Genomic DNA, 9,641 nt, shown 5'->3' with positions numbered 1-9,641 from the left:
GCGGTTAAAATAAAAATTTAGGGACTAAAATGGAAATCGCTTAAAAATATAGGGACTAAAATGTGCTTTTCGCCTAAAAAGAATAAATGATTGGTGGGGCTACATGACCCAATTTTGGGTTTTGCTTTGTGTATATGTATAATCTTTTCTTCAGATTTTTTCTTCTCAATAATTCAGTGGGGCTTTCATGTCATATTTGTGTTTCGATGAGCCTTGAATGAGTTTATGCTTACAACTAATAAAAAATGCATAAGATAAATTAATCAAGTTATGTCAATCATAATTATTCTTGCGAAATTCAGCTCAACAACTAATGAGAATTTAGAGTATGGTCTGGCATTTTCTCTAAAAAAAAAATTGAAGTCTTATTTTTACCTAAAGCTAGTAGTGTGTGTTAAAATTAAATAGACTAAACTATGAGTCGTTCAAAGTTGAATTCGTGCTTAGCAATGACTCGTGTTGAGCTACAACAAGTCATTCGAGGCTGAGGTTGTACTGAGTTACGAATCATACAGATATTTGTTGTAAAATTGTTGTAAAAATATCAAAATATTATGGATGTAACATTTCTTTTATTATTTTAAAGAGTAACTTAAGTTAGTTTTATATATACCAACTCATTCATAAAAACCTAACTAACACACACACACACACACACACATATATATATATATTATTAACATAAGTAGAAATTCTCTCCTCCCATCCCCTTTCAAATTCTCCACACAAATAAATTATTAAAAAAAAAAAAAAAAACCCACAAAACTTCCAACTACGTCGAATTGGACCGAAATGCTATTGAGAGAGATGAAGAGGGTGAAACTGAGTGTGTGTGTGTGTGTGTGTGTGATGTGAGTGAGAGAGTAGCTAAGCCTAAGAGAATGGTAGAGTTTAGTACATAGAATGGGTTATATATGTATTACATAGAATGGGTTATATATATATATATATACACACACACACACACATATATATATATATAATTCGGTCTGGTTCCGACCGAAATTTTCCTTTTTGAGCCTTTTGGCACGGCCCTCCTTAACATATAGTTGGGTTCTTTTCTTTTTTCTTTTTAGTTTTAGTTTTAGTTTTTTTTTTTTTTTTTTCCCTTCTTTGAGAAATGAAATATAAATTTAGAAGAATATAAGTATGATTTATGATAATGAAACTTATAAATGGAGGCTTTCAACCACAGTTTCAAATTTTAAAATATTTTTAAAAATTATTTAAACAAATAATGAATTAAAATACTTAAACAACAACAACAAATTTTCATAACAATAGGAAAGAAATGATTTGAGTTCCAATTGCAATCTCAAGAAAATTGCAAAATGTATTAAACTGAAAATGCATGTCATGGATCTTGAAAAAAGTGCCAAACATCTCAATTATTTTTTGCAAATTGCATTTCACTTCCTAATAAGTTATGAAATGCATTTTGAGAGAGATGCCAAACATGAGTCAATGTCAGTTAAACGGGAAGAGAATTTGTATATTTAATGTGGAATATTATACACAGGTAGATTTCTTACATGCCAAGTGTCATATGTCTTACATTAGGATTATTCCTCCTTTTTCTCCTTAAGCTTTGCACGTATATCCAATATTTTTATATCTAGAGCTCATCCTTTACGTTATGTTTGAAAGTTTGGAGATAGATGAGACTTGAGGGTATGAGGGGGAAAGAGAGCAAAAGAAAGGAGAGTGGAGCGAAATGGTAATCACTTCCCCTTCTTAGGATGGTTTTAAATTTAAGCAGGATAAGGGGAATAGACATCACTTCATTAAATTTAATTGTTTTAGAAATTAAAATGGTAATGAGAGAAAATGATAAGATATCATATAAATTGACAATTATAAATTTTTGTTCAATTCAAAGAAATATTTAAAATGATATTATAAGAACAAATTTGACAAATTATTACTATTATTAATGGCTAGTAGGAAGTTGAGCTTTTACACTCTTAAGGTATGTTTGGTACTTTCACTGCAATTAGCAGAGCTATTTGTGAGCTCGACAATTCGTTTGCTATTTGGGTTTTGCGCATTTAGAGCACTCATAGCAGTGGTGCTATATTACTATATTACTAAATTTTAGCTCCTCAGACACTAAATTCATACTCCAGCAGTGGAGCTAAATCTTTTTTTTTTTTTTTAACTCTACTGCTATAGTGCACATCTATAGATAGATATGCACTGTTCATGAGAGCTAAAAAAAAAATTTATTTTATTCTACCCGATGAATTAAAATAATAAAAAGTTCTCTCTCTCTCTCAGTCACTCTCACCTCTCTCTCAATCACTCTCACCTCTCTCTCAGTTACTGTCACCTCTCTGTCTCAACGTCTCCGACGCACGCCTCCACCGGCCCAAGCCGTCCCACTCTGTCTCAACGTCTTCGACCCATGCCTCCACTAGCCTCAACGTCATCGGCCCAAGCTGACCCAAGCCCCAAGCCGCCAATCCACGCCTCCGATCGATACCTTCGCCCAGTCATCCATCCCAATGCTCACCTAATGCCGATCAGAACCACACCAACACTGTCGTCCCCAAGCCACAAGCCGCCGTTGCTGCCCATCTCTCTATTCCCTTTGCTGTGATTGAGTTTTTTTTTTTTTTTTTAAATGTATTTTCATATGGGTTTGGTGGCTGTGGTGGTGGTGGTTGATTTTGGCTATGGTAGTGGTAGTGGATGATTTTGACAATGGGTTTGTGGATTTTGGTTGTGGTGGTGGTGGATGATTTTGGCTTTGGCAGTGGGTTTTGTGTATTTTGGCTATGAGTTTTGTGGTTTATAGTTGTGGTTGTGGTTGTGGCAGTGGCAGTGGGTTGTGGTTGTGGTTGTCATGATTGGTTGTCATGGCTAGTGGTCTGTGGTGATTGGTGGTGATGGAGTTGTGATTGTGGTTGTGGTTTTTTTTTTTTTTTTTTTTTTTTTTTTTTTTTTTTTTTTTTTTTTTTCCTATGTTGTGTTGTGGTTGCCAAAGTAGAGTGGTGGTTGTGGCCGGTGGTGGTGGTTGTGGCTGTGGCTGATGGTAGAGGTAGTTGTGGTTGGTGCTGTAAATGTTTTTTGAGTAGTGAGATATATTATTTTATTGTAAGGGATATATTATTTTATTGTGATATTTATATTAATTTATTGTGTTGAAAGTTAAAATAGATCCACTGCTGCAGCATATGTGTAGGTAAAATAGATAAAATAACTTTTTGTGGAGCTAAAAAGCTAAATTTTTAGCTCCACTGCTGTGGATGCTCTTAGCCCAGCTGTGGCTAGTGATCTCTCTCGAGCTCAAAAATGAATGTTTGTTTAAGCCTAATATGAATGTTGTGGTCAAAGAGGACGTCCCTAAAAGGGACAAGCACCAATGTTGATATTCTGCCTCCTATTGTGTTAGTTTATGGAGTTTTTGGATTTGGCAAAGGGGTATGTTAATATTTCAGTTTTCTCATTATTCTCTCAAATGGTTTGAATTCATTTTTCATTTCGTGCTTTTTACGCTTTCAAATTATTCTTTTTTTTTTGTGGGGGGGGGTGTTAATTTTTTTGGGATTTTAGAGATTGGGATGATTGTCGTATTTTGTTAGGGCAGAGAAATTTTTGGGATGAATTTCTTAATTATGTTGTTGTTTGTTTGTGTTTTAATTCTTTTTGTTTAAATATTTTTTTAATTTAAATAATAACTTATTTTGTATTTTTTTTCTATTAATTAGTTTAATTTTTTAATTTAAAAATTTAAAGAAATGGGCACTTGAAGGGAATTCCTAATAAAGACTAATGGAAGGTTTTTTGATTGAACAATTTTGAAACTTAAAAAACTTAATTGAATAAAAGCAAAGTTAGAGACCTAAAATGAAATTAGGTGAAATCTAAAATGTGAGCTTTGCATTTTTGCCTAGATTTTATAAAGACAAAAATTGGGTACAAACTTGGTTGTAGTCAATGGCTACAACTTTCACCAAAAAAAATTACTCTAACTACATATTTTAAAATTATAGTTTTTGGAATGCATATTTTTTATATTCTTAATACACATGTCAAACTTTGTGTTAATCGATTATTTATTATTCAATCGATAAACTTATTTTTTATGTATAATTTCATATTACAAAAACTTAAAAATTAAGCATTTGATTTATGATATAATTATTGATCTTTAATCTTCTGGAAACAAGCATAGATGATATATAAAAAGAAAATGTAATACAATGATAAATTTGTCAAAATTCACATTCAATAAAAATATATTGAGTGAAGTTATAACTATTGGATATAACCAAGTTTGTAGCCAAATTTTGTCCATTTTATAATAGAATGATTATTTATACAAATCAACTATTCGGTTATTTGGCTCTATTTTCATTTCAATAAATAGTTAATTCTTAAATAATTTAGGAATATTTATACCTCTTTAAGAGCATTGTCAATGGATTCTTTAAAACAAAATTCCTTTTCATTTTAGAGAGTAAACCCTTAAAATTTTAAGGTCCAACAATCTCTCTATTATACTTCTTCTTCTTCTTCATTTTTTTTTTTTTTTTTTTTTTGAAGAGCATAAACGAATCTCTTGATGTGCATTGTAGCTCTGTAAACACAATTCCAGTTATGTCCAAGGATAATCAAGGAGGAGGTGTCAAAATGTTTTAATGGCATTGCATCGATCACAAAATTCTGCTTATGGGTTAGAGTGTCAAAATAAAATTTGAGACAAGGGTATATTATATGGTTTATGAACACAATTTTCATAGGAAAGTATTTTAAATGTGAAGGGCACTGTGACGCCAAACCTAGTTCCAAACAAAACTATGCCTTGGATAGTATGAAAGTGAAAAGAAAACGATAAGCTAAGGAGCTGGCACAATTACAAATGCTAGAGGGAAAATTCCATGTAAGGGAGAGTATATGGTGTGTGATTTAAGATAGAACCAATATAAATGAGAAACCAATTTTCTTTTTCTTATTTTCCCAAGCAGCCCCAACCCCCACCCACCCCCACGAAGTAAGATATTCATTTTTTAAGGAACCATATGCAATTCGGAACAGACTATATATATATATATATATATTATGAAATGGGTTCAAGTTACACCAGGTGTGTAACTCTTTAGAGTTACACCTTTTTTAAACTATTGGATTTAAGTAGATCCAACGGTTAAAAAAAGACTATAATTATTACAAATATTCTGATTAGAATATAATTAATTACCCTCATTTATTACCTTCTAAACCCAAAAAAAAAAGTTTGACTTCTAACTCTCTCGCTCTCTCTCTTTAAGTTTCTCTCTCTCTTTTTCCTCCACCACCTCCACAGGTTGCCGGCAGATTAAAAAAAAAAAAAAAAAAAACTCAAAATGGCGTAAAAAGATTATAAAGCATACAAGTAGCAATTGAAGAAAGTTCGCACATGTTGCTCCGTTGTAGAGCCCGTGGACATTTTTCATAAAAGACAAGTATAATATCATACAAAGCTTAAGAAAACATTTGATGAGAATCATAAAAAAATTAGAGCAAGTTGTCGGTGTTATCTCTCATGCCTCTCTACCAACAAGTAAATGTCTCAAGCAATGCATCACCTTCATCAGGTCCATTGTTGTGGCAAAACTCCAACCATTCCAAATTAATATACAATTGTTGACCATAGAATTAGTTTACAATGAAACGTGGGAAATTCAAGTGAAAAAAAAAAGAAAAAAAAGAAATGAGTGCTGTGCTTGTGCCCTTGTGCGTCATGTTGCATATATTGAAAAATAAAAATATCCTCACCCTTCTGATTATGATCAGTGATGAATCATTTGATGAGATTGACAAAAAGAAACCATCTTCAATCATTGTTGAGAATCAGCATTTGGTTCACTAATTCATTAAAATAAGCAAAACATGGGATAACAAATTAAAATATGCAGCCTAAAGTTCTTTGACAGATCATATTCCTATATAATAGAGTAATAAAAAAAATTTAAAAAAAAAAAAAAAAAAAAAAACCCTTCTCTCTGAATATATGTCAACCCGGTCTAGCATTTGTTTGTGAAGAAAATAAGGCGTTTCTTCTTCACCAACTAATCTATATAGATGTATTGCAGTTTTAAATGGTAAATTATATTCTTCTTTTTTTTAAAGTAAATGTGTCTCAATCTCAAACCTTTTTATTGTTGGGTACATGAGTCAACAATGTGCATGATGCTGTACTTGTCTTTTATGAAATTGTCCACGGGCTCTACAACGGAGCAACATGTGTGAACCTTCTTCAATTGCTACTTGTATGCTTTATAACCTTTGTACGCCATTTTGGTTTTTTTTTTTTAAATCTACCGGCAACTTGTGGAGGTGGTGGAGGAGAAAGAGAGAGAGAAACATAGAGAGAGAAACTTAAATTAGAGACAGAATCAGAAGTCAAACTTTTTTTGGGTTTAGAAATAGGTTTAGAAGGTAATAAATGAGGGTAATTAATTAAATTATAATCAAAATATTTGTAATAATTATTGTCTTTTTTTTAACCGTTGGATTTACTTAAATCTAATGGTTTAAAAAATGTATAACTTTAAAGAGTTACACCAAGTGTAACTTGAATCCATCTCATATATTATATATATGCTACATTTTCAAACTTCCAATCTGTTTCAAGTAATTAAATTTCATTAAAATTTTCAATACTCTATAAATATAATTAGGCTAGAAATTTCAACGACACCTGTAAACAAAATAAAAGTCATTTATTAAATCTTATCCAAAAAAAAAACTAATTTATTGAAGTCTTGTTCTAAATTTGCATAATACATGAATAATTAAATTTAACAAGGATTGCTGACATACAAAGATATCTTCTTATTGTTTTTTATTTCCCCTCTCTCTTTCAAATCTCCCTGAAATGATTTTAAAATTAAAGTTGTTCCAAATGGCAAAGCACAAACAAAACTCAGCCAAGTTTCCTTGCACGACTTGGCCAGCTTAAATAATAAATATAGTGAAAATGGAAAACCAATTTTCTTTTTTCTTTTTCCCCCAAACCCCACTATGAAGAAAGATAATCATTTCTTAAGATACCATATCCATATGCAACTCGGAACAGAATACATATACTATGTTAAATATTTGACACTTCCAAGGCCCAATTTGTTTCGAGTAATTAAATAAATTTTATGGAAAGTTTCAAAGTCAATACTCTATAAATAAAATGAGGCTAGAAATTTCAACGAAACCCCTGTAAACAAAAGATAATTAATTTATTGAAGTTTGAGATTTGGAGTCAATTTTTTTATTTTTGATAATCAATAATTATAATAGAGAAGAATATGTGAATCTTAAATGTCTCGGTTAAAAATATCAAGAGATGTCAGTTGAGTTACAAGACTCTTGATCAAATTACTCTTGTTCTGAATTGAGTATAACACATGAATAATTCAACCAAATTTCCTTGCATAATGTGTCAAAGCTTAAATAAGAAATGTTGAGAAAATGCGAAACCAATTTTCCTAATCTTTTTTTCTAAAACACAACAAAGACAGATATTCGTTTCATAAGATGTACAGAATAAATATTCATGCGGTGTTTACTCCATTCTTTAGTCTATTGTGAATCAATTTTCTCTTGCCTTAAAAATAAATAAATAAAAGTTTTGAAAACTAATAAAATACAATTTGTACCACGCTGATCTTTCAAGTTTCATACTTGATGACGTATGAACTGTTGCAGTACTATATATACATGCTAAAACTTCCACGGCTAATAAGCAACAGAGAACAAGTAACGAAAAAATGGCTAGAGGTTTGGGTGTTCTTGCTGATGCGGGTGTTTTGTTGGGGAGCTCGAGTAGCCTACTTTTGTTGGGCGTGATTATCATGTCCATCCCAATTATATCAATGGTCATATTTGCTTGTGGTGATAATAAAGCTAAGAAGAGAAGAACTGGTGGAGGTGGAGGTGGGGGTTGTGGTGGTGGAGGTGGAGGTGGAGGTTGTGGAGGCGGATGATAGAAAAATGAAGGATTCATTACTATTATAATAAGAGGAGTGTTATGTCTACAATATTTTTACAACAAATTATAGAAGGTAAGTTATTATTGGTTATGATTTGAATCTAAAACTTAAATTACTTTTTTGTCTATCCATGACAACCAATAACAACTTACCACTTAGTATTTGTTGTAAAAATGTTGTAAAAATGTTGTGAACATAACATTTCTCATTTCACATGGTTTTGTTTTCTTTTTTTAAATAATTCAATTGTTATAAATAAATGGAGAGAAGTTTTATTGAAATGAAAGAATGAGGTGAAGGTTTCAAGTTATGAACCTCAATTCTCCTTGTAAAGAAGATCAATTGATGTCATTGAATTATAAGATTTTTCGGCATGTATTTTCTATTTGCTATTGTGGTATAGCTAGCATAAAAAGAATAAATGATTGGTGTGGCTACATGACCCAATTTTGGGTTTCATTTTATGTGTATATATATAATCTTTTAATCAGGTTATGTCAATCGTAACTATTCCTGCGTAATTCAGCTCAACAATCAATGAGAATTTAGCTTATGACAGGGCGTTTTCTCTATAAAAAAATATGTGTACCTTTTCTTTTCTTTTTTTTTTTTTTTAGAAAGAACTCTTATTTTTACCTAAAGGTAGAAATTTGTGTTAAAATTAAATTCGACTAAACTCCAAGTCATTCAAAGCTAAATCCATGCTGAGCAATAGCTAAATGTGAAGTCTTATTGTGTTGGTTTTTCGCAATATCTGCAATAGTTTGCTATTAATGTATGAGGAGTATTGAAGCATTAACTAATTGTACTACGTGAGATAGAAGTAAATTTAGGATTAAGTCTATTGTAAAAACCTTCATTCTATTCCAAAAGTATTGATCAAGGAAATCTTTTCAAAATTTGGAATATTATTTTACTATTATTAACAGTTAGACTATTATGTTGATTTTCTCAAACCTTAAAGGAGTGCAGTATCATCTATCTTAAGGTTTAGGACAAAGTGTAATTCCTCCAGATTATAAGAGAGGTATGTGTAATTTATCCATAAAGATTAAAAGACAAGGAAGGTCAATAAAAGAAATGAAAAATATTGAGTAGAAATAAAATAACTCCATCCATACATAGTTTTTTTTTTTTTTTTGGAGAAAAAAACTTATGTATTTTATTAATAAAATTTAACTACATCCAATTGTAAAATCGAACCAATATGAGATGGGCTATCTTCCATACATACTTGAAAATCTGGTATGCATAATGCATTTTTAGCGAAACTATGAGCAACCTCATTGTCGTTTCTCTTAATGTGAGAATACAACAATCCTTCTCTATGAACATTTGAAAACCTAATACAATGAAATAAGTTGCAAAACATTTAACATCACAACTAAGTAAACCAACGGATTCCAAAGGCTACGAATCTGCATTCAAAGCTTACATTGCAAACTCTAAAACTCCCTCTGTGGTGACATCTTCCAAACTCAGATTAGCATCAAACTGTAAAGCTTTTGACATAGCCAAAGTTTCAAGCTCTATGATAGTTAGGGGGAGAGGGATGATTCCAACCATGTGTGCCAAGCCTTTTCCTTGGCATTCTCGGATGATCACTCCAATCCCTGCCCTATCTTTTTCATGAAACATTGTATCGAAATAATTTGTACCCAAACCCTCCAC

The sequence above is a fragment of the Quercus suber genome, unplaced genomic scaffold (assembly GCF_002906115.3).
Source record: "Quercus suber isolate HL8 unplaced genomic scaffold, Cork oak 2.0 scaffold_221, whole genome shotgun sequence".
Lineage (NCBI taxonomy): Eukaryota > Viridiplantae > Streptophyta > Magnoliopsida > Fagales > Fagaceae > Quercus > Quercus suber.
The sequence above is the reverse complement of the archived record's forward strand: the minus strand, read 5'-3'. Positions refer to the sequence as shown.